Below are 27,152 nucleotides of genomic sequence, written 5' to 3'. Positions count from 1 at the left end.
GAGAAGAATACATAATTCTTATGATGATATTTCACAATGGGGAAAAAGGGTATTAAACGAACTACATAATTATTAAGCAGAGGCAAGTGGAAAAGATACATTGAAAAATATATATAGACTTCCACTTCTAATCATGGTGGAGTAATAAGATCCAGACTTACACTCTCTTGAAAATGTTAGAATATTTGACGAATGTGTTTATAGACCTTAGACAACAACCAGCACAGGTCTGTGATCCCTGAGAAAAGTGAAACAAATAGCATGAGCCCTACAGTAGCTTCAGCTTTTTGTCTAGAAGCAACTTTGAGTGGAGGCACAGGCAGAGACAATCCAAGCAGAACATGTTTGGACCTAAATGTAGCAGGTAAAATTATATACTTTCTAGAAGAAAATATACAATAAAATCATGACCTGTGGAGAAGCCAAACTTTCTCAGAAGTACACAAAAAAGCAGAAACTATAAAAGAAACTGATTTGGATATTTCATGAAAACTAATATTTCTTACTCTTTGAAAGAAACCAATAAGACAATTTAAAGACAAATGAAAGACTGTAAGAAAATATTCAGAATCTGTGTATCTTACACAGGCTTAAAGAAAGCTTACAACTATCTAAAGAGAAGCCAAGCAACCCAGTAAAAATAAGCAAAATGTTCATACACACACTTCACAAAAACAATATGCAAAATGTGCTCAACACCCTAAGCCATGAGGAAGATGATAATTAAAACCCAAATGAGATACTTTGGAAAATATATCCACATGAAAACTTGTACACAAAAGGTCTTAGAACCTATAGTCCTAATAGTGAAAAACACTGCCCTGCGGTGGGGCATAGGGAGTGAACATACTCAAATGTCTATCAACCAGTGAAAGGCTAAACAAATTGATGTATATTTATATAATGCACACCTGGGGTTCTGCTTAGCTGGAGCATCTGCTTGACATGTACTTTATCCTCATTCTGGGAACCAGCAAGCTAGCCTAGTCATATTCTTCCAATGATAAAAGCAGACATTCAAAAGAGAACCAGAAACATGCAAATCCTCTCGAAACATAAGTTTAGAACCAGCATACTGTCATTTCTGCCTCATCCTATTGACCAAAGCAAGTCTTATGACTAAGCTGAGAATCAAAAGGGTGTGAAAATGGACACTATTCCTTTAAGGGAGGGAAACACAAAGCCACCTGGCAAAGAACAGGGAGGTGCAAAGCATTGGAGTCACTAATATAATACACCAATGGACCTAATATATTTTCTGTGTCATTTTGTTTATAAATCAGTTTGTTTCATTTTTATATCTAAGTACATTATAATGTTGACTTCTACTGTGACTAAAATTATCTACTTTTATTACATTCACTAGATTGTTTTTATTGATGATCTAGAATGCTCTTGATTTTGCATGTCAGACAATTTCATTGATTTGAAGTTTCTATCTTCTCTTATATTTTTGGTATAGACAATAATATTTTCTGTAATTAAAAAGAAACTTCTGGGCTTCCCTGGTGGCGCAGTGGTTGAGAGTCCGCCTGCTGATGCAGGGGACGCAGGTTCGTTCCCCAGTCCGGGAAGATCCCACATGCCGCGGAGCGGTTGGGCCCGTGAGCCATGGCCGCTGAGCCTGCGCGTCCGGAGCCTGTGCTCCGCAACGGGAGAGGCCACAATAGTGAGAGGCCCGCGTACCGCAAAAAAAAAAAAAAAGAAACTTCTCTCATTTTTTTCCAGTTTCTCTATATGAATCACCTCTTCTTGTACTATTGCTTTGTTTATAATTTTAAGTACAATGGTAAATGAAAGCAATAATTTTAAGGTATGCCCTCTTCCCCTATTTAAATTTTCACTTTTAAAAAAGAATCCATTAAAATGTTAATATTGGTTTATTCAATATTTAATTCTATTTACCAAAATATTTTGTCAATTTCTGTATACATTATATTTTTGTACTCCAATTGCATATCTCTATATTCATTTTTTTCTCCTTTAATAGTTTTTAGTGAAGGTCTCTGTGTTATAAATGTCTTTACATATTTGAGAATGTCTTTATTTTGCTTTCACTCCTAAAATTACTGAGGCTGGCTACAAAATTATTTTTTGACAGCCTCATTCCCACCCTGCCTTTGAATTTTAAAATATTGTGGAATTGTGGGCTGGCCTCTATTATTATTAATGAGAAGTCGCTTTCTATCAGTCACATATATTTTTATTGTAAAGCAATCTTATTTTTTATAGATAGTAAAATAGTTTCTTTATCTTTGATGATAGAATGTTTCACTACACTGTCTAAGTGAACATTCATTTGTATTTTGTTAATTAAACTGACTTTGTATTCAGGGCACATTTTCAATCTAAAAAGTAATTACTATCTTCAAATCTGGAAAATTATCTCAAATATCGTTAGTGCATTCTCTTCTTTGGCCAACATTTTGAATGGATTTTGGAATCTTTCAGTCTACCCAGGTCTCTTAATTACACTTCTTTTCATTCTCTATGCAGTATTCTTTGTGAATTTCTCCATTGTATACCTTTTTAATTTTTATTTTTATACAATTGTTAAAGGTTACTGTCTATTTACAGTTATTACACAATTATTGCCTGTATTCCCTGTGTTGTACAATAGATCCTTGGGCCTAGCTTACACCCAATAGTTTGTACCTCCCTCTATTGTATATTCTTAGTTCAATAATCTGCCTTCTGACTTCATTTACTAGAGTATATTCACTTACTCACTTTCCATTTAAGTGACTATATTTCTATATCTAAGATTCCTAATTATTTTAGTAGATACCTGACCTTTCCCCACTTATGCCTGATTTTGTTTCATAACACTTTTTTAAAGAAATTTTACCTTTATATTGCTAAACATTCTCAAATGTTTAATATCTTAAACATTTAATATCTCAAACATTTAATATCTCAAAACACTTAATATCTTCAAGATACTTTGCATAAAATAAATTGTATTTTCAGTGTTGATTTTATTGGTTGTCTTAAAAAGCAGGGCTTTTTTTTTTGTGGAAATGTGTATTGCAGGCTCATTTTGAGCAAAAGATAGTTTTTTGTCACTCCCTCCCTTAATGATCAAATTTAACTGTCCAAATGTTTTGTGATTATCTCTTTCCAGGTCTCTAGTTTCCTGAGTCAGAAACAGCTCTAATAATTATACTTGGGTATTACTGTCCCACGGGGATATGGCAGATCCAATTATAGAACCAGTAGGTGATTGACTCTTTTCCCCCATATCCTGGTATCTCCCTAGGGTCACAGCTTTTGATAAAGGTAGAGCCCTTTCTAGTGGTCAAATCTATTCTTTGAGATTCTTTGCATGTATGGAGAAAGCTGCAACCAAGCCTTTGAATTAAACATGGCCCTATTTCCCAAAATCACACAGGGAAAATTGGTTCATTTTAACCCACAATAGCTAAACTGTGGCAGTTCATTATCTGCTTCTGGACACCGATATCAGCAGGTCTGTAGCTTCAGGACCCACATATAATTCTGTGTCTATTTAGTTTAGGTTCACAGAGATGTTCGTATCTTAGATATGAGCCTAGCTGTGATGTTCTGTTTTACTCTTTTTGTAATATATCAAAATATTTCAATACACTTGTAGAAGAAATGGCCATCAAAGCTTCAGATGATTGTGCCATAATCTCTATGAGCAATATTTTTATTTCCTTCATATCTTGTGTGTTAATAACTTCACATGCTTCTGGAGTCAACTGCAGGAGTTTGGGACATGTTCTACATGTGACCCTAGAGAGCTACCAGGGGAAGGAAAAAAAGGACACTTTGGAAACTATTAGCATATGAAGGTTTTTAAAGTAAACTTTTTGAACAATAAAATACATATATAAAAGTGCATAACAAATAAAATATAACTCAATGAAGTTTCACATAATTAACACACAGGTCAAGAAATAGAATAATACTAACAAATGTAACCCTTCTCATAGCTCAGTCTATTCATTGTATCATTCAAAATAACACTAATTTGACTTCTAACACCATGAACTGGTTTTGCTTGTTTTTGAATTTAATAAAAGTGGAATTAAATAGTATGAATTCTTTTTGGTTTAGGTTCTTTCAGTCAACATTGTGTTGTAAGGTGCATCCATTTATATATTTATGGTTTGTTCATTCTCATTACAGTATAAAATTGTCTTATACACATATACCTACAATTTTTTGTATCCATTCCATTTTCTATGGAAATTTAGATTTTTCTCGGTTTTTAGATACATGAACAGTGCCACTAGGGACATTCTTACTCATATCTTTATGTTAATATGGAGGCTTTATGTTGTGTTATACATATAAATATAATTTTGATCATTAAGTATGCAAATATTCAGGTCCAATAAGTAGTGTAAAGAAGTTATCCAAAGCAGTTGTAGCAAATAACATCCCAAACATCAGTGAGCTCCAATTATTCCACATCAGCACCAGTATTAAATACTGTCTGATTTTGTATTTTCGTTACTCAGGTGAATGTAGTGTATCACACTGTGTGTACACATATGTGTGTTTTGAGTTTTAATTGATGTAAAATTTACAGTTCTTAAGTGTATAATTCTATGAGCTTTGCATTTTGATAAACATACATGCCTTTGTAATCATCTTCTTAATCAAGGCATAGAACATATCCATTACCCCAGAAAGTTCCTCCCTACCTTCTCCCCAACAATTTACATCCTCTGAAGCAGCACTTTGAAAAATATTATTTCATAATAGATTAATTTTACTTATTCCAGAATGTCATTTAAATGGAGGCATAAAGTATATGCTCTCTATTTTAGGTATCTGGGTATCTTTTTGCTCAGCATAATGATTTTTGAGACTCATCCATGATGTTGCATATGTCAGTAGTTCATTTATTGTATTGTTCAGTAGTGTTCTATTCATGAATATGTTTTATACATTCTCCATTCACCTGTTTATTGTCATTTGGATTCTCCCTGGCTTAGGGATTATGAATAAGCTGCTGTAAATGATCTTGCACAACTCATTTTGTGGGCAGATACTTTCATTTTTTTTTCTTGAATAAGTACCTGGGAGTAGAGTCATTGTATCATAAATAGATGTCTAACTTTGTAGTAACTGCACAACAGTTTTCCAAATAGGTGGTACCACTTTACACCCCATTATCAATGTATGAGTTCTAGGTGCTCCAAATCCTTGCCAAATCCTTGGTTTTGTCAGTCTTTTTCATTTTAGTCATTCTTTTTTGTGGTACGTGGGCCTCTCACTGTTGTGGCCTCTCCCGTTGTGGAGCACAGGCTCAGCGGCCTGGCTCACGGGCCCAGCCACTCCGCAGCATGTGGGATCCTCCCGGACAAGGGCATGAACCTGTGTCCCCTGCATCGGCAGGTGGACTCTCAACCACTGCGCCACCAGGGAAGCCCAAGCCTTTCCCTCTTTAAATGGAATTGTTTACCTTTGTATTATTGATTTGTGGAAGTTCTATACATATTCTGTATACAAGGAATTTGTCATATGTAGTAATTAGAAATATTTTCTCCCTTTTACGTTTCTTAAGAGTGTCTTTAATGAGTAAAAGTTTTTAGTGTTAGTTCTGATTTTAGTTCTAAATTCCAGTTTATCCTTTTTTATGGTCTATGCCTTTTTATGTATTAATTGCAAAATCCTTGCCTACTCCCATGGTCTCCAAGATATTAAGCATTACTGTTCTAACTCTTACATGTAAGATTAGGACATATCTTGATTTGATTTTGTATATAGTAGGAGATTATGAGGTTAATATTTTTTCTCTTTATTTATACAGTTACTTTAGCACTGTTTGTTGCAAAGGCTTTCAAAACCCTATTTAATTTCTAGAATATCTGTGTTACCAATCAATTTTCCTTTTAGTTGTATATTTATTTCTGGCCTCTCTTTTTTGTTTCATTGAACCATATACCTATCCTTAGGCCAGTACTATACTGGCTTGATTATTATAGCTTTATGCTAAACATCCAATATAGATAGTGTGAATTCTCCAGACTTGTTCTTCTACTTCAAGTTTTTTTTCACTACTTTAGGTCCTTTATGTTTCATTAGAACTAACTACCACTGACGTGGTATCATTAGTTCCGACATAACAAATATTCCTATTTATTCCCTGGGCACAATAAAATGATTGCACTTCCTGGCTTCTAGCAGTTGAGTGGAGTTCTAAATCTAATTCTGATCTATGAATTGAAGTGGAAAGGATGCTGGTACTTCTGGCCTCAACACTGAATTATCAAGTTGGCACCTTCAAGAGCTACCTCACTTCCTTCTGACATAGTTACCAGCTATAATTCAGGTGATAGCAGTTCCCGCAGTCTGAGTCCCTAAATGGCTATGATGACCAGGGACCTTTTGACTTGCACTTGTTAAGGGAGAAACAAACAATCCACAACTTCTTTGCCAACCTCACTGCTACCTACCCTCAACACAGATTCCATATATCAATGATTTATAAAAGTCTGGAAAATTATTTCCATCAGCATATGTTCACAGGTTCATTTTTTTCACATCCATCACTTTATTTTCTTTTTCTTTTTAAAATAGATCTTTATTGGAGTAAAATTGTTTCACAATACTGTGTTAGTTTCTGTTGTACAACAAAGTGAATCAGCCATATGCATACATATATTCCCATATCCCCTCCCTCTTGAGTCTCCCTTCCACCCTCCCTATCCCACCCCTCTAGGTGGTCACAAAGCACCAAGCTGATCTCCCTGTGTTATGCAGCAGCTTCCCACTAGCTATCTTGCATTTGGTAGTGTATATATATCGATGCTACTCTCACTTCGCCCCAGCTTCCCCCTCCCCTCCCGTGTCCTCAAGTCTACTCTCTATGTCTATATCTTTATTCCTGCCCTGCAACTAGGATCATCAGTACTACCTTTTTTTTTTTTTTAGATTCCACATATATATACGCATTAACATATGTTGTTGTTTTTTTCTCATTCTGACCTACTTCACTCTGTATGACAGACTCTAGGTCCATCCACCTCACTATAAATAACTCCATTTCATTTCTTTTTATGGTTAATATTCCATTGTATATATGTGCCACATCTTCTTTATGTTCATAGGTTCATTACATTATGTTCATAGGTTCAAATACATTAGACCCTTGAACAACCTTCCAGTTAAAGGTGCCCACCCTCCCTGCAGTCGAAAACCTGCAAATCTGCATGCGAAATAGGTGGCCCTCCACATAAGCGGTTCCACATCCGTGAATTCAACGAATCATGGATTGACCCAGTTCAAACTCCTATTGTTCAAGGGTCAACTGTAAAGTGTTATAATTAAAGTCTCCCTAAATATACATTTTCCTAACCATGTCCTACAAAACATTGGTCCTAGGATATATTTGTAGAAATTCCCCTTAAAAGTATCCAATGTTTTAATAAAATTGATAAACCTGGTATACTCTAGACCTTACTTAGGGAACAAAAATACTAAGGACCCAAGGAGACCCTGCAGTTAAAAAGCTAGTTTAACTTTATTTAATAAAACTTATTTGAGTACTGATAGAGAAATCAACCCTTCCATGATAAAACAGAACCACGTTTCATAATTTGAGAAATAAAGTTAAAGGTGCAGCACATTAAAAGCTCTGTGATGTTTAAATCAACAGACACTTTAATCTTTTTCAAATATATGCTATTAATGCCCTTTGTAAATATTCTTCAGAAGTTTGCCAGCTATATCTACAGAGTGCCCTCACCTCCTGTGCTAAGTATCATAAAGTCTTTTCTCACCTACTTGAGTGTCTGGTCCCCTCTCCAGTTGCTGACACTAAGGTGGTTCTCAAAGAGATCCTTTGGTTGCATCTATGTAAAAAGAAAACCTAAACATTGTAGTATTAAGGAATTAAGGGTGAGGGACTCAAAGATTTTGACTATCGAGAAGCTCCCTCTCTCCTGAAGATTTTAGTAAAATTTGGAGTTTGCGGTCTGATGTTCCACAACAGCACTAGAACATCCATTGATTAAGCTTTGGAATGACCTTCTGCAGTTTGGAAAACACCTACCAAAAAATCCTGCTGTCCTGAAAGAAAGTCTTAGAACATCCTTTACCTACTGGCCAACCTGACTGGCACAGGTTACCCAACCTCGGCAAAGATTATACAAACCAAAAGTTTGCTTTTACATTTGAAGTCATGACCTCAACCTCTCCTCTGAATTCCTAGGTCTTTGATTTTACCAGACACCTCATAATCTAGTCAGAGATGTGTCTCCATTCTGTAGTAAAAGGAAGTTAAAGTAGGCAATAAGTAGAAAGTCTAGGTAAGGGAAGTATTTTACAGCCAGAAAAACCAGAATGAAGGAAGAAGAAGGAAATGAAAGGTAAAAGAAAGAATAAAAAGGACAATGAATAACCTTGGAGAAAAAAATGACCCTTCAATTTTTCCCACCTCAGGAGCTCCATATCTTCCACCCTTACAGAGATCCAAACATAAAGTTTCTGAGTTACAACAATCTTGACCTTCAATGCACCAATGATCATGATCTAATTCAGTGAATATCTGTGACACACGTATTACAAGGCTGGAATGGTGCTAGGTCCTGTGACTTAAAAAAAAAAAGGCATGAAGTAATTTTCAATAAAGTAAGGAAGTCAGATAAACATTAACTGATGTTCCCTAACCCTGGTATCCATGGTGCTAGTGGAGTCATATAAAGTGGAATATGTCAGATCCCTCTGTTTCTTTCCTTCATGTTCTGCCACAAATATAGACCTTTCTCGGATGTTTTCAGAAAATTTAGTGTCTCAATAATTTTACTATTACTCATCTCATGTTCTTCTGCTTCAACCATCTGGTACCAGCATTCTGAATGAGAGTGTGGATCGTTTGCCCAGGTGTTGTTTCCAAGTGGTCCCCAAAGTTGCAGGTGTGTGAGGTGCCAAACAAAATGGCATTCATCATTGCACAGAAATGGGGAGAATTCTTTCCTCCTTGTCTTTGTACCATGCGGTCACCTACATCCTGAAGCAAAACTTGTCACTCAAAGTCTAGGCTACCACACTAACCCCAGCCTCCATCTCCAATCATGAAAACTGGCATAGCTCTTTTCTCGGCAGTACTTAGTGCTAGTCACTAGAATTGGGTAGACAATAAATGCCATGATTTAGTTTTTTTGTTTTTACAGATTCCAGATACAGAATTCAGGTATGTCCTCTCCAAGCTCTAGTTCTCTAGTGTATCTACTCATGCAAATGATGACTAGATGAGTTGGCCCTCACCACCCTCATCAGATATTATAAATCTCTGAATTTCTATTTAACCTTAGCTAGAATAACTACCAATAAATAAATAAAGGGCAGAGGTACAGAAGCCATTCTTATCCTACCTGGAGACCTGGAGATACATGTATATCTGAAGATATGTATGTAAGTACCAATATAAATGCAGGCTCTCTTGGGGCTTCCCTGGTGGCGCAAGTGGTTGAGAGTCCGCCTGCCGATGCAGGGGACTCGGGTTCGTGCCCCGGTCCGGGAAGATCCCACATGCCATGGAGCAGCTGGGCCCGTGAGCCATGGCTGCTGAGCCTGCACGTCCAGAGCCTGTGCTCTGCAATGGGAGAGGCCATAACAGTGAGAGGCCTGCGTACTGCAAAAAAATAAATAAATAATACATAAATGTTATAGGAAATATGGAATAAGTTGGGAGGTGAGGGGTAATCCCGGACTGTCTTGCAATTACAATCTTCCTTATGTTTTCAAGTGACTACTGTGAGGATGGGTGCACCACAGGTAAAGGAGACCTGGATACCAACATACAATAGTAAGATTTATAGACATCTTTCTTCACAATAGATATAGATCTGGTTCATCAGTGTGAATGACAGTATTTCGTTATGTGAATTAACCCTAATGATTAACCCCAATGATGAACATTTCAATTGTTTCTATATATTACTATAATAAAATTATTAATAAATATAATCAACAACAATAAATATTTTTAAGCATTGGATCCATTTTCCTCAGTGTAAATCACTAGAGATAAGATAGCTGATTTAAAGGTTATGAGTATAATTACATTTATACACATATTGCTAAGCTACTTTGTCCATATTTTTATTTACATTACAATGTAACAAACTTTCAAAGATAGGATTAATTCTCTTATGTCGAGATACAATCTCATTATCACAATATCGTTTTGCAAGGTAATTATTAACTTGCTTTTGGAGAATATCACACTATAAATATTCAAACTTTAAACTTTATTGAAACTTTTAGAATGAACTCTCTTTAACCTCATGGACAAAAATACAAAGCCATTTTGAGAAAATCATTGAAAATCTGGATTAAAAAATCAATATTTCCACTGTAAGATAGGGCTTTAACCTAATAACATATAATGAACTTAATTTGCAACTTGCCCTTTTTAATTTGAAAATGCTTTATTTTCATTTGTCCCTTTGACCTAGTACAATCATCAGCTACATGACCATGACCCTGTGTCTTTGCTGCCCTGCAGAATAGTATAAAATGCTGACATTGATATTATTAAATAAATATGCCCTTGTGTATAGGTAAACATACAAAATACAATTTATGTGCATTTTCATGCTCCACTTAACCCAGTTAAAATCGCTTTGCTCCACTAGGACTAAAGCTCATGAAGTTAATGCTCTGGGCAATGACAAAGGGGCTAGGAATTGGCACAGATTCCTCCAGGACAGAACTCCAAACCCCTGCCTGTCCTGCCTGTGCCATTAGCCTTCTGGCTAAGTGAAATCCCAACTGAAGAAAGCTTCCAAATCAAGGTAGGGAGTCAAACTAACTTTCAAGCCCAGGAGAGTTAACAGTGCCACTCAGTTAGCAAATGTGACAATAATGACTTATTCATGCAAGATATTTTATGCACTTGTTAAATGCATCAATTTTCTAATTCTAATTTTCATGAAGTATATGGGGCAGTTATTATTCTCATGTTGATGTGTTTTTAGTAATTCAAGCATTTCTCATTTATTCTTCTGTCTCCTTTGTCAGTCTCTACTTCTTTGCTGCCCAGCCTGTCTCATCAATATTCCTGTCTATAAGAAGTCACTTCGGCAAACATTTACTGCTACTGGGGTTCTAGTATTATAAGATATGACCCAAGGGCTTCCCTGGTGGCGCAGTGGTTGAAAGTCCGCCTGCCGATGCAGGGGACACGGGTTCGTGCCCCGGTCCGGGAAGATCCCACATGCTGCAGAGCAGCTGGGCCCGTGAGACATGGCTGCTGAGCCTGTGTGTCCGGAGCCTGGGCTCCGCAATGGGAGAGGCCCGCATACCGCAAAAAAAAAAAAAAAAAAAAAAAAAAAAAGACATGACCCCACAGAAGAAGGAGCTAAAGTCCAACAAGGGAGGCAGACAGCTGAGCCTGTGATAGAAGTGTGTGGAGGGTGTGTTTCCAAGCAGTGGCACTTTGTCCATACGTAATGGAGCCATGAAGATGTTACTCTTTGGAGGATATAACATATGAGCCGAATCCTTAAGAGTGCGACTGAGTTTGTCAGTCAGAGTGTGGGAGGTTTTTGAGACAGCACAAACAACGGGGGCCAAGGCATGAAAACACGAAATAGGAGTAAGAGAAGTCCAAGCATTCTGATAACAAATGTGAAGTGTAAGACTAAAGAGACTTAAACTGAGGCTGGGCTTTCAGTTGGTCCGAGGCCTCTGAGGGGTGTGTGTGACGTGGAAGGTTTCTAAACCCCAAGTGATACTGTTACTTGTATAAAAGATCATGTGAGCTGTAGTTATGGACAACAAACAGGAGTATAAACCTTAGTGCAGATGAACTACTGTAATCAGATCTTCATAGAAGTTAAACCTAGATGTTTTAAAAATCCAAACAAGGGCTGTGGCAGTAGGGCCAGACATTAGGGGTCAATTTGAGAAGTGTTTACATGGTAAATGTGAAAAGACTAAATTAGATGGTATCAGGTAGAGATAACAGGAAGAGGGTATGTGAGGGAGCTATAAACACATTGAAAATAAAACTCGGAAAGTCTGTGTTCCTCCCATTTCCACACGGCCAGCTGCAGAACGTGTCAGTGTTTTGCAGGCCTTAATCTGCTCTGCACTCCTTCTCTTCAAATACTGGATTATAAGTGAAGCTGCTAACTGGACCTCAGCCTCAAAATATCCAATATCCCCTTCAAATGTTCTTTCTCTCTGTCCTGGTTGGGGCAACTTCATCTTCTCAGTCTAAATGTTAAAATCCTGGGTCTCTTAATTGTTTTTACCAGAAGAATGAGAGAATGAAAATAATCAAGGCCCAGGATTTTAAATTTAATCAAACACCAAGATCCAGAGACTCTATTTCTTAAATATGTCTTAACTTTATCTTCTTATATTGACTTCCACTCTTAGAGCCTTGGTTCAAACTACTTAGACTATCATAACTGTCTCCTAATTTGTCTTCTTACCTACCACATGAATCTGCTATCTCACACTCCTCTGAAATTGGTGAATCACACAAGAGTAATCCAAAATATACTTAGGTCTCTTATACCTTTCATGCAATAGCCAAGCTCCACAATGAATATGCTGCTCATTTTGTCCCTTAAGTCCTCTGCCATCCTTTGATTTTCTGATAAGCTCCCAATGTCTCCTTTCTGCATTTAGTTTACACATTCCTTTTGTGTGATAGCCTCTCATATTCTCTCACCCCCTCATGTGACACAGAACACATTCAATCATATACTCTATAGCATCCTTCAGATCCTTTTATTGCAGCATGCACCGGAGGGGATTGCAATGATCGTTTATACGTGGGTCTCTGCTAGACAATGAACTCCCTACGGTGAGAGCTATGTCTTCTTCGCCTTTGAAGCAACATCACCTAGAAGAGGGCCTGTCTCATACATAACACTTAAAAACTATTAGTTGAATGAGTGATTACACAACTAAAAAGTGTATATACAATTGATCCTGATATGATTTGCAAAGCAATGTTAAACATACCATTTTAAAGTTGGCATCTACATTATTTTGGTCTGTAATGACTGTGATGTTGAACCAATGACAAAATATTTTATTTCTTTTAAAGGATCATTTTGTAAAATCACCCTCTCTGACAGACTACTTATACTTCTAGGAATCTGAGAGCTGAGACTTTATAAATGAATTAAGCCTCCATCCAGGGTTTCATCATCTACAATCCCAGCAAAAAAACATGACTTATAAATGTATGTATATATTTTTAAAATCTCACTGTTATGCATTTTAATAACCTTCCTTTAAAGGAACTTCACAATGAATTTGAACCATAAAAATATAGGTAGTTTGACTGCTACCAAAAATCTAGGTCCATAAAATCTAGGTAGTTTGGTTGCCATTTTCACTGGCTGGGGAAATAATTACGCAAATCTAGTCTCAAGAAAAGCTCTGCACATCTCTTAGCTCTGTAAGCTCAATATAAAAGCCAGCTTTGGGTTATATATAAAAGTAGCATGCACACATACAGAAACTTATATTAATACACACATGTTCAGAAAAGTAAAAAAAGTTTAAGTGTAAAGCTCACTGAGAGGAGAAAAGAGCTTCAGGAGATACTCGGTAATTGTTTCTCTGATTCAGAAAAAAGGACACTATTCTTGGTGACTATTACAGAATGTGAAGTCAATTTTCCAACCTGCATTTACTCTACATTAACATTTCTGCATATTTTAAAGACATTTTTGAATGTTTACATGTTTTCCTGTTTTTAACCACTAGTATTTTTAGGGTTGCCACTTTCAACAAATGCCTCTTCGATTTCACCCTTATCTATTTTATATCTTATGTCTGAATGTGGTAAACAAGTCAAAGAAATAGTAATTAAGCCTGTGTTGATAAGCTCTTTGAATAGTGAGCTATAAATCTGCATATCATCTGAAATAAAAAGAATATCCATGACTTAAGGGCAACCATAGAATTTATATTAATAGTCTTCTTAGAAACATGATTATTGATACTTCAGGCAATGCAGATGTCTTAGATTGTTTATATTAAAGTTTTGATGTATAGTTCCACCTGCCCATATATTTTATCTGTTTCAGGTATAACAAATATACCCACCAATATTAACATTTGGCTGAATAATGTTAAGTCGTAATTTACCCTATTTTGTTTCTGTAACATTGTCCAAAGTCATCGTTTTCTCCCTGGGCATCACAGCAACCTCATTTCTCTCCGCCTGGTACTTGCAGACAGGCATTTGTAGGCTTTATGGCTCATTTCCTTCCTATTACCATTTGATTTGTATCTTTTTTCTTAATCTTCACTCATTTCTGTGTATCTTTTCCCATTTGAGGTGCAATTCTAGAATTTTGAGCTTTTAAATGTTCCCAGTGTGCTAATCCAATCTTAAACTGAGTCTGTCCTTCTGGTTTTGAAATCCTCACTCAGTGAAGAAGCCACACCGATTATTCTTTTAAATCGTAATTATTTTTAATCTCTTTTCCTCATCAATTTTCTTTCATATTCTCCATTTATGATAATAAAAACATCTCAGAGCAACACTCTTTATTTTGTCTCTTTTTTCTCTGGATTCTCTGAACTATTCTTGGTGAATGATGAGACAGTGTCTCTGTGTCTCTCTCCCGGTGTCAGCCCCACCTTTTTCCCTTTCACTTTTACAGTTTCTTACAGTCTATGTGAACACATTATTTTCAGTAGATTTTCATTTCTCTGTGATAATTCCATGAGAAATTCCAGAATATCTCATATAAAATGAATATACATCATTCAGATATTAATTAAACTAAGGTAACCACAAGTTTTCTTGTATTTTCTTGAATCAACATTGAAGACTGTAATAAAAATGCACAAGGTGAGAGCTGTGAGTTTCAGTCTTATTTGGGGACTTACTGAGGACTATAGCCCTGGAGACAACCTCTCAGATAGCCATGAGGAACTGCTCCCAAGAGGTGGATGGAAGTCAGGATATATATGATTTTGGTGAAGGGGTACATGCACGCAAGCACACATCTGTGTGGAAGGGTACTGACAGTCACAAGGAACAGATACACCAGTTAATGATTTTACAGCTTTCTAAGTAGAAGAAGATGCAAGAATCCAAGTTCGTAAAATACTTCTCCTGAAATATTTCTAACTAATTAGGGGATTTTTTACCTCTTTTCCCAAAGCACAAAGTGCCTCAACCTGATTTTTGCCCTGAATTCCTTTCAGAGTGTATTGTAGGTCAGTGACTGCAATGGCTAATGACTTGATTCTTGTAGAACTGGATGGTGGGCAACATTTTTCATTTTACAATATTATTATTCACAAACATTATTGGAATTCAGAATGAAAATTTTAAAATATGTAATTTTAGATGTATTTTAAAATCAATTTTGTAAATACTCCTTAAAATAAATTTTCAAGTTTGAAAATATTATATTACAATCTTGATTTTAAAAGGCTTGCTAATAAAGTGCACATTTTCTATGAAAGCTGTATTATCTTTTTCACCATCTTTATATAATGTGCTGAATTTAATACAACAAAATGATGTATTAGACTCAATTCGATATGGGAAACTAAGATGGTTCTATTCTTGGAAGGACTGGTGTTTTCTTCAAGTTTATAGATATCAATGTCTCAGCTTGAGCACTTCAGTTACATCACATTCTGACAGTGTTAAGGACTCAGATTTTCCTTGACCACCGAGTTAATAAATTTCTAAACTGAATGATTCACTAGATGCTACTTTTCGAGGTTTTATGAAGTATTTTGGAACATTAAGATTCACAGTGAAAATTTTTTACTGACCTGGGTACATCATTTGCCAAGGGCACCTCCCCTTCAACTGGTTCTCTCTTCCTGTAAAAAGACAAAATAGCTCTTTACAACAAAGTTGCCCTTATAACAAATGGCATACTCCCCAGTCAATTAAATACAAAGGAAGAGGAGCAGGAGAAGTGCATTTCTTATAAGCTCATTGATTTCTTCTTTGGGGTCTTATTTTATTTAGCATTCAGATTCATCTCTTCATTGTATCTAATTCTTTAAACCCATGAGTAGACTTTCCCTTAACTAAAACCAAATGCACATATCTAATTTTGCTCTAAATTGTAGAGTGGAAATAAATACAAGTTGTAGACACTAAGCTTTTAGTAATTAAACAGATTTTGGAGGGGAGGAAAGGAGGGATGGTGGAAGTGGTGCCCAGTGAGTACCAGCTGTCATCACTAAAGAGATTGCTAACTGCCCGCGAACTAATTTCATAGAGTGTATTACATAAATGAAGTTTCCTTGGTCTATGTTTGGGGAGGACAGGTATATTGGCTTGATCACCTCAGGAATGCTGAATGAGCCTAGTTAAATGTAAAAGAGACATATATTTATCAAAATCTGAATTTATGAATGAGTAGGAAAAAATATAACTGTCAAGTGAGTCAGATATTCATATCACAAGAGCCATTTTCAGTTTCTTATTTAAGAAAAACTATGAAAATGCAAATAATTAGATTATTTAATAAGCCAGAAACTGGCCTAAGAGATTTGGCCTAACAAATGTAATGTTAGTGCTCAGTTACCTTAAGGTCTGATGGTCTGATGTCTCTACATGTATTGGAGAAATATATCATGAAATATATAATGAGACTGGATATTTGCACCAGCGTTTCAATGTATTCTTACTCTTGGAAAATACTAGGAAAGACTTTGAGAAAATACTACCAGGACCATCACCACCAGCTCCTCATCTACCCTACCCTGGTTTCTTTGTTTGTGTGTGTGTCTTAGTTCATTTCACTTTAATGGTCCTCTTATTAGTATAAAAATTTGAAATATAATAATGCCAAATTTCTTTCAGCTTTTAAAGGAGAAGTTACTTTTCTGTAAAGTGTTAATATCCTTCCTTATGTGTTAATGCTCTTCTCTCTCTCTCTCTCTTTATATATCTAAATTGATCCATTATATGCTATAGTTTAACTCTCAGAAATGTGGGGTATCTTGCCTGTGTCAGTTCTCTAACAATGAAAATGTTATTTTAAAAATAAGACTGTGACAAAGCGAGAGAGAGGCATGGACATATATACTCTACCAAACATAAGGTAGATAGCTAGTGGGAAGCAGCCGCATAGTGCAGGGAGATCAGCTCGGTGCTTTGTGACCCACTGGAGGGGTGGGATAGGGAGGGTGGGAGGGAGGGAGACACAAGAGGGAAGGGATATGGGAATAGATGTATATGTATAACTGATTCACTTTGTTATAAAGCAGAAACTAATAAAAAAAATAATAATAAGATTGGGGGCTTCCCTGGTGGCGCAGTGGTTGAGAGTCCGCCTGCCGATGCAGGGGACACGGGTTCGTGCCCCGGTCCGGGAAGATCCCACATGCCGCGGAGCGGCTGGGCCCGTGAGCCATGGCCGCTGAGCCTGCGCGTCCGGAGCCTGTGCTCCACAATGGGAGAGGCCACAACAGTGAGAGGCCCGCATACCGCAAAAAAAAAAAAAAGAAAATTGGATCATTATACTGTTAACAATGACACTCTCATATGTGCCTAGAGGTTAACGACAGAATTAGAAAACACTCCTGCTCGAGATGACTTGCTAGTTGGGAGTCTCTCTCATGGGTGAGGCAAGCGCTAGGTTTTCTCAAGAGCTTGTTCCACCACCAGGAAACCTGGACTATTACATCAACTCAAGGTCTGTTTTGGGAACTGCATAAGGATCTCATATCCTCGCTAAGGGAAAGGTCTCTTTTTCCTTCTCACTCTGGATAAAGTCACAGGAAAATTTAAGGCTCATTTTTCTTCTCTGGATATTAAATGGTGAAAATTTTTAAATGATGATTAAATGAGAAAAGTAATATATCTTTTTTTTGACTAAGTATGTATTGAGAGGTAGAATAATTAAGCTATATAAGTCTCCTTAGATGAGCCAAATTAAATATTTTTAAGTAAAAAGTATATTTGATATTAAAATACTAGGAAATTAGTAGAAATCTTTATTTATACTTTCTAATATATGTCAGACTTCATTCTCAATGTTTTTCCCAGATATTATAGAAATGGAATGAAATACCTTATGCCTGATAGTCAAATAAAAATGCATAAGATATGAAAATCACATATGTCTACAAAATCTACATACATTTTCTGCCTAAGGGAAAGTTAAAATAAATTGTGTGGGATTTTGTGAGGGTTGGGAATGGAGTGGGAGATGAAATCCCGTTATCTCCCATATTCGCTATTATTTGCAATGCTAAAGAGTAGCATTGCCACTAGAGGTCAGTGTTTGACTGAAAATCAAAGAAAAATACCCATACAATTCCTTGCAGACAGAAAAGTTATCAACAGTATACAGTTATCTTGTCAGTAAACCACTTGAGCTTCACCTCTGACCTTAATTTTACTTTGTTTTTGTGAATTTTGTTTGATGCCCATAGCATCCAGTGATCCAAAGATATGGTCCCCATCAGACTCCTGTGAGGTTACTAAGCAGGTATGTTTTGTTTAGGCAGCCCTGTTCCTCTACTCTAAAACTGTACTTCTGACTTGGCACTTCTTGCCTTTGACAGTCAGTTAAGTTCAATCAAGAAATAATGCCTCAGGTTGCTACCACAAGCCCTACACTTTAAGCTTTTCCCGTATATATATGAATGAGGTACAGTCCTTCTCCAGGCAACAGTGTGCCCTATACTGCCCACAAACTACTTAGGACCTCCTGTGATTGTCCCACAAATCCCACTTTGATCCTATTATTGTCCATTTCTTTCATACAAAACCCATGTTTTCTAAGCTCATAGTTTATTTATTCCTAGGAAATTGGTATGCTTACAGATGATTTTAACAAGGACTAAAGTGAAAATAAAGTAATATTTGCTGCTTCTTCAAATGCACTATCATGTTAGAATTCATTCCTGTTAATTAATAATATTCATTTAATATTAGCATTCATATTTCTTTTGATTATTTCTCTTTAGCTAATATTTATAAATGTTTTCCATATGGTTAGCACTATAAGGGTAAGGTGACCTGACCCTGAACTTAATCCTATGATATAAGTACTACAGTTATTTCCAATTTACAGCTAAAATTAGGGCTAAGGGTATATTTTTAAACATTTAGACAGTTAAGAACCGTGAGGTACTAGGCTTTGGCTTATTTGAGATCACTGTGCACATAAGTGAAAAAACTAGTTTTCCTGACACTAGAGTTAGGAATACACACTTCTCAGGTTTTCTATAAATGCCAACTTAAGTCATCTAAATTGAAGCCCATGGTGACCTTGGTGATTGAGGTTCTGAGAAGATCCCTGAACCTAAGTGGGGAACAGAGAAGAACCAGCCAAAGCTACCAAAGGGCTTTTCTTGACTGCACAATGAGCACAAGCATGTCAGCAAGTACTGGTGGTACCAACAAGCAAAAGAAATTCCAAGTATCTTCTGAACTCTATGAAGATCCCAGATCCACTGCACATGTGTTGGGTGGGGAGGGAAATAAGGAGAGGGAAACTGGATTTTCTACACATACCAAATTGACGGGAACTAAGAACGTGATTTCAATTTATTTTAGAAAAATAAAGCAAGTTAGTATTTTGTTGTTGCTGTTGAAGTTGTTGTTATCCTCCAGAAACATGGAGTAAAATTCGTATCTGCCAGTAGATGTCCCAAAATCTTTTCTTACTGATGTACTGCACAAGGGAAGATTTGGATTTACATTATTTCAAGAATCGTATCTTCTTTACATTATCAGGAGTAAATAGCCTGTATCACTTTGACAAAATAGCTAGAGTTTTCAAAGCCAGGATTTCCTTTCTTAATTTTGATGATCCCAAGTTGAATATTTTTACATTCTAGAAAGAGTGAGGGTTTCTATTTATTGTGTGCTTTCCTTTGAATGCCTTTGTAGAGACTGGAATGATCATAGGCTTATTAACAATGAGGCTGTGCATAAGATAATTATTTAGACAAACAGAAGGATTAAAGGAAATCTATATGCAGGTAATAGGGATTCAAACTATTATACTTTTCAGAGATGAATAAACTTTATGTAGATACAAAACCATTTTTTACTATATTAGTAATTTAATTCAATATATTTTAATATTAAACCTCTATAAAATGTTAACAGAATAAACTTATCCTGTTATGTTTTGAGGCACAAGTGAGCACTTTCTGTGGCTTTTATGATGAAACTTATTTTCCCTTTGAAGTTGAAATTACTCCCAAATTACTCCCAACTGGTGGGCACTTTTTCCCACATGGAGGACAAGAAATTCACTGATTATTCTGAGTTCCTTGGCAACCAGACTTACCTATTTTAGACTTACTTTGAGAATTGGTAGCGGGTGAATAGTGTCCCTCTACAATTCATGTCTACTCATAACTTAGATCATACTAGATTAGTGTAGGTCCTAAATCCAATGACTGGTGTCCCTATAAGGAAAGCCAAGGAATACATAAAGCCACATAGGAAGAAGACCATGTAAAGACAGAGGCAGGGATTAAAGTGGTGCAGGTACAGCCAAGGAACACCAAGGATTGTCACCAACCACCAGAAGCCAGGAAGAGGTAAGGAAGGAATCTTTCCTAGAACTTGCAGAGGGAGTGTCACCCTGATGGCACCTTGATTTCAAACTTCTAGCTCCCAGAACTGATAGAATATATTACTGTTGTCTTATGTCACCTAGTTTGTGGAAATTTATTAAGACAGCCCTAGGAAACTAATAAACAATCTATCCTCAACTCCTTTTACTGGGTGAGAAAATGTTTGGATGTTTGGTTTGAATCAGGATATTCACTTCTGTTCTCCATGGAGCACGTTGACTTATGGTGCTTTGAGGAACAGCCAAGTGGTTCTCCAACTGATTTTTCAGCTAACTGGGAGAGAAGTTGTTAAACTAGTTGAATGTATTCTTAAATCATTCACTGCCCTTCTTGTTAAAAAGAAAAATTGATTTCCTCAACTCTGAACCATAGCTAGCAGGAATTGCTGTGATTAGGAAGACTGTGGTAGCAGAAAAAGAGACAATCAGCTGAGAACCTGATGAAGAGGAAGCATCCAAACTAACTACAGCTTATTTTCTAGTTGTGTTTCCACCTAGCTCATTTGTGAAATTAGTAATTCTGGCATTTAAAAAATATTTTGGTATTATTTCTATATTTATTTATATGATGCAATTTTCTCATCTCTTTGTGGGAGGGGTAAAAAGGAAACTGTCAATGTATGGTAATATTTGTTTTACCAAGAATGATAGGATTTTATGGACATTACTATTATATTCTAAGAATAAAAAATATAAATGGGATGACCATAGAAATGGAGCTCAAAGGGAGATTTGGGGAAAAGGTGGAAATAAAACTGGAATTAAGAGAGCTTTTTCATTCCTATTTATTTACTTATTTATGTATTTATTTTTGGTTTGTTTATAAGATCAACTTATCTTTACTGAAAACAAAGTAGCCAATTGGATATCCTCGACCGTAACCCTTAAGAAAACTGAGCCTGGCACATAAGACTTGTTCTCTAGTAGAAGAGCCAGAGGAACATCATAGTAATTCTGCTCAACCCAGCTAGGTCCCTCCTAAGTGGAAATGGCAGACATTTCTCAGCTGGTGGGTACCATCTCTTGGTGGAGAGGACAGTGGAGAAGGAAACAGGGTTTCCTGGCCCCCTTCATCACTACCTTTCCTAATTACTGCCCACAGGTTGCTCCTCAGGCTGGAGGCTCAACACCTCACCAGTCTGCCGTGGAAGGACACATTATCTGCATAGATGGAGCAAATGTTTTCTTGTAGGTCTGCTCTAATTGTGAGATTTTTGCAATCATTTTTCAAGATTTCTGACATGTCTCATTATATAACTTATTGCTGGCTTCCAAAACATCAATTCATTAAAAAACCCCAAAGAAAAGAAGAACATAAATTATTGAACTTAGCATTATAACAGTTTGCACAGCTAAGGAATTAAACATTTATTGATTTTGTTAGTGTAAGCTTTCAGATTCATATTTCACAAATGACAAAGAGCATAAAGCTTATCCCTTGAAGAACAGGGCATACTTTGACAGTGTTGTAATGTTAAAAATTTATTAGAATAATGTCCTTTTCTATGACTTTGCAAACTGTGGTTTACACTTTCACAATTGGAACAGGTCACAGAAAATAGTCCACCCAGTCACCTTTGCAATTCATATGTCCCTGTTCTTTCTCTCATCCATTACAAAATGTTTGTTTTCCAAAGATCAATACATTCCAAATAATCTCAAGGAAAAATAAGTCACTTAGAAGGGTATTAGTCATGGCATAAAGTAGCAGAGATTGTATCATAGATACCATTATTTTTCTGAGGTCCATCAGCCAGGTCTGTGAGTAGATGCATGCTTGTGTGTGTGTGTGTGTTTCTATGCATGCATTTGTGTGAGTGCAAAGGAGAGGGAATAAGAAAAATTCATTTGCATGAAGAAGGGACTATGAAATGTAAATTAGGCACTTCATTTAATTTTTTTATTACATTTCTTATTGACTCTCTTCCTCCATTAAGATCCAAACTCCATGGAGAGAGGACTCAATCTGTTCTGTCACTGCTGTAGGCTCAGTGAATAGAACAATACCGGTCACTCAAAGCCCATAGTTTACCTTAGTGTTCACTCCTTTTTTAAAAAAAAATATTTATTAATGTATAGTTGATTTACAATGCTGTGTTAGTTTCAGGTGTACAGCAAAGTGAATCAGTTATACGTATACATATATCCACTATTTTTTAGATTCTTTTCCCATATAGGTCATTGCAAAGTATTGAGTAAGGTTCCCTGTGCTATACAGTAGGTCCTTATTAGTTATCTATTTTATATAGAGTAGTGTGTATATGTCAATCTCAATCTCCCAATTTATCCCTCCCCCACTTTCTCCCTTGGTAACCATAAGTTTATTTTCTACATCTGTGACTCTATTTCTATTTTGTAAATAAGTTCATTTGTACCATCTTGGTGTTATATATTTTATGGGTTTTGATAATTGTAATGACATGTTTTCATAGAGAATAGTTTCACTGCCTTAAAAATCCTCTGTGCTCCACCTACTTATCCCTTCCTTTCTTCTAGCCCCTGGCAACCACTGCTCTTTTTTTTTTTTTTTTTTTGGCGGTACTAGGGCCTCTCACTGTTGTGGCCTCTCCTGTTGCGGAGCACAGGCTCCGGACGCGCAGGCTCAGCGGCCATGCCTCACGGGCCCAGCCGCTCCGTGGCATGTGGGATCCTCCCGGACCCGGGCACGAAACCGTGTCCCCTGCATCGGCAGGCGGACTCTCAACCACTGCGCCACCAGGGAAGCCCCACTGCTCTTTTTTTTTTTTTTTTTAAACTGGCTCCATAGTTCTGCCTTTTCTAGAATGTCTTATACCAGGATTCATACAGGATGTAGCCTTTCAGATTGGCTTCTTTCACTTAGTAATATGTATTTAAGTTTCTTCCATGTCTTGTCATTGCTAGATAGCTCCCTGAATAATATTCCATTGTCTGGATGGACCACAGTTTATCCATATACCTACTGAAGTTCTATGAATAGAACTGTTATAAATATCCATGTGCAGGTTTCTGTGTGGACACAGGCTTTCCACTCATTTAGGTAAATAACAAGGAATGTGACTGCTGGATCTTATGGTGGGAATATGTTTATTTTTATAAGAAACTGCCAGTCTTCCAAGGTGCTTGTACCATTTTGCGTTCCCACCAGCATGATGTTGTATTTTCTCTGTTGCTCCACATTCTTGCCAGATTTTGATGTTGCCAATGTTTGAGATTTTAGTTATTCTAATGCATATGTAGTGGAAACAATCTCATATTTTAAAATTTGCAATTCTCTAATGATGTATGATTTATCTTTTCATATGCTTATTGGAAAAATATGAAATGTATCATAAATTTATATCATCCTTGCACAGAGGACGTGCTTATCTTCTCTGTATGATTCCAATTTTGTTATATGTGCTTCCAAAGTGAGCACTGTCCTTTCTTTTGTTTCCCAAGATGAAGGATGTAATGGCTAAAACAAACATGTAACCATGAGATAAATTGGAGTATGCTGTTGACTGAAGGGTCATGTTTATTTCTATAAAATATAAATGAGATGAGACCTGTGAATGGCGAAGGAGCAATAGATATCTAGAAATGCAGAAGAGAAAACAGCAGTAAGAAGAAGGTATACTTTCAGACAGAGCCACAAAGGCACCCTAGGTTCAATGGGTGAAGACAAAAACAAAGCAGGTTTTTAGAAGAATTTTTTTTTTTAAATGGGGGCAGGGAAGTAATTAGAACTAAGCTTTAGAAACACTTAACAAGTTTTCTTCCAATATTTTACTTTCACCTTTTTCTCCTGCCTCAAGACCTGTTTACACAGAGTTTAGGAAAACAGTGACCCCACACTTGTAAAAAAATAATCAAATTGTTTAGGACAGGAATATTACCTTAAACTCATAATTGGACACCTATGTTTTCAGAATTGTGAGATTCCATACCAGGTACCAGTTTCTGTTTTGGCACTGGGAATAAAAAATGGAGCAAAACACATTTCCTGTTTCAGTGGAAGTTATATCTCAGTGGCGGGAAGCAAACTATATATATATATATATATATATATATATATATATATATATATATATATATATATATATACATATATGTAGTATACATATATATATATGTAGTATATGTAGAGCATTATATCATATATTTATAATGTAGAGCAATAAAGCAGGTAAGTTGGAAAGGTAACACTGATGTAGCTCACTGTTCTATAGAGATTTACTGGGGGAGAGTTTTCTTTTAATATCTTATCTGAGAAGAGTCCTGAAGCAGATGCCAAATTTGGCCACTCCCTGGGCCAAGAACACTTCAGATGAAGAAATAACAATGCAAAGTCTAGAAGCGGAACTTCCTTGGCCTGTTCACAGAACAGCAAGGAGGTTTGTGTGACTGAAATAATGGTAAAAGAAGCTTGTATTTTGAGCTAAATGAGCAAGAAGAGAAGTGAAAAAGTTGAGGTAAGAAAAGTAGGAGAGAAAATTATATAGGCCTGTGTAAGTCTTAGAAATAACTTACAGTTTTCCTGAGAGTAAGATATGAAAACGCAACCAACCAATTTGTCCTAGATGGCATTTACAGCACACTCCATCTAAAAAAGCAGAATGCATTCCCATGCACATAAATCATTACCAAGATTGATCACATTGTGGACAATGAGATAAATATCATTAATTTAAAAGTGTTTCCTTTTTTTATTTTTTCAAATTTGTTTAATTTTTTATACAATTTTTAAAGGTTATTTTTCATTTACAGTTATTTCAAAATATTGGCTATATTCCCCGTGTTGTACAATGAATCCTTTGGCTTGTCTTACACCTAATAGTTTGTACCTCTGACTTCCCCACCCCTATGTTGCCCCTTCCCCCTTCTCCTCACTGGTAACCTCTAGCTTGTTCTCTGTATCTGTTAGTCTACTTCTTTTTTGTTATATTCACTAACTTGTTGTATTTTTTAGATTCCACATTTAAGTGACATCATACAATATTTGTCTTTCTCTAACTTATTTCACTTAGCATGATGCCCTCCAAGTTCATCCATGTTGCTGCAAATGGCAAAATTTTGTTCTTTATTATGGCTGAGTAGTATTGAATGAATATGGAAATATAACATATTAGAATATATTAAATGTGAAATGTCACTAAGACAATACTAAGGGTAAATTTATAGCACAAAAAGTTTATAACAGAAATCACTGAGAGACTCAAATACTGTACCTTAGCTTTCACCTTAAGAAACCAGAAACAGAAGAGCAAATATAAAGTAAGGAGAAGGAAAGAAATGATAAAAATTGAAGTGGAAATCAATGAAATAGGAATCTCCAAAATGATAGAGAAAGTATAAGAAGCCAAAAACAAATTCCTTGAAATAAATAAATAAGTTTGAAAAAACCTCTAGCCAAGTGAATAAGAAAAAAGAGAGCAGACACAATTTTCTATATCAGGCTGAGAGAGGTATCACTACAGATTCCACAGCTATTAAAAAGAAAGTAAAGAAATATTAAGAACGACTTCTGCCTATGACTTTGACAGTTTATATGATATGGACAAATTGCTTATGTGACACAAACTACCAAAATCCTTGCAAGAAGAAACCGACAATCTGAACAACTCTGTATCTGCTAAGGAAATTGAAACTGTAGCTAAATCCTTCCCAGACCCAGAGTTTCACTGATGAATTCTACCAAATATTTTCAGAAAATATAATACCAATTCTATACAAAGTTTTCCAGAAAATTTAACAAAATTGAATATTTCCCAACTCCTTCTGTGAGCATAATCTTGAAGCAAAACCAAAGACATTATAACAAATGTAAACTGTGTTTATTGTGGTGACCATTTTGAAATGTACAGAAATATCAAATCACTATGTTGTGTAACAGGAACTAACATGGTCTTGTAGGCCAATTATATTTCTCAATCAAACAAACAAGCTCATAGAAAAAGAAATAGATGTGCAATTACCAGAAGTGGAAGGTGGGGGTATGGAGGAATTGGATGAAGGCAGTCAAAAGGTACAAATTTCCAGTCATGAGATAAATAAGCAAATGTACAACATGATAAATATAATGAATTCTGCTCTATGTTATACATGGAATTTGTTGAGGGTAAATACTGAGTTCTCATCACAAGGAAAATAGTTTTTCTATTTCTTTAAGTTTGTATCTATATGAGATGATAGATGTTCACTAATGATATACAAAAGGGACAATGCACCATTTCCACCTAAGATTTGTCCAAATAATTTAAGATTTATTTAACAGTAAAAAACCAACCAAGTCTAGACTCTATTAGTCCTCTGATTCATTGCTCCTGAAGACCTATTTTCCTTAGGAGTTAGTCCTCTGGGCCAATATAATAATTTCCAGGAATCAAGAACTTAGGAAAAATACAGATTCAAAACCAGTTTTTTTTTAGTTTATTTTTAGTTTTGAAGAATATGATGCTTAATAGCATTTGCCTTACAACACTGAATATTGTTCATATCAGAGTGTTTGCAATCACTGACTGCTGAATAGCTAATGAAGGTGATAATTAATGGAAACATAGGCACAATACAATTCAATTGATTGACATTCACAAGACCTTAGAAGAAAGCTACAGGGACTTGAAGAATTCGTTATGTTTTCTATAATCTTTATTTGTT

At 36.0% G+C, this 27,152-nt stretch overlaps 1 non-coding gene across 1 annotated transcript; it reads right to left on the bottom strand.

Moving 5' to 3' along the window:
• Positions 1 to 23,826: 23,826 nt before the first annotated feature.
• Positions 23,827 to 23,931, bottom strand: LOC132501465 (U6 spliceosomal RNA). The gene has a single exon (XR_009534241.1). It is a non-coding gene; the product is annotated as a U6 spliceosomal RNA (small nuclear RNA).
• Between the last annotated feature and the right edge of the window lie 3,221 nt (positions 23,932 to 27,152).

This window comes from Mesoplodon densirostris, chromosome 1, assembly GCF_025265405.1.
Source record: "Mesoplodon densirostris isolate mMesDen1 chromosome 1, mMesDen1 primary haplotype, whole genome shotgun sequence".
NCBI classification, from domain to species: Eukaryota; Metazoa; Chordata; class Mammalia; order Artiodactyla; family Ziphiidae; genus Mesoplodon; species Mesoplodon densirostris.
This window is presented reverse-complemented; position numbering and strand designations above follow the sequence as displayed.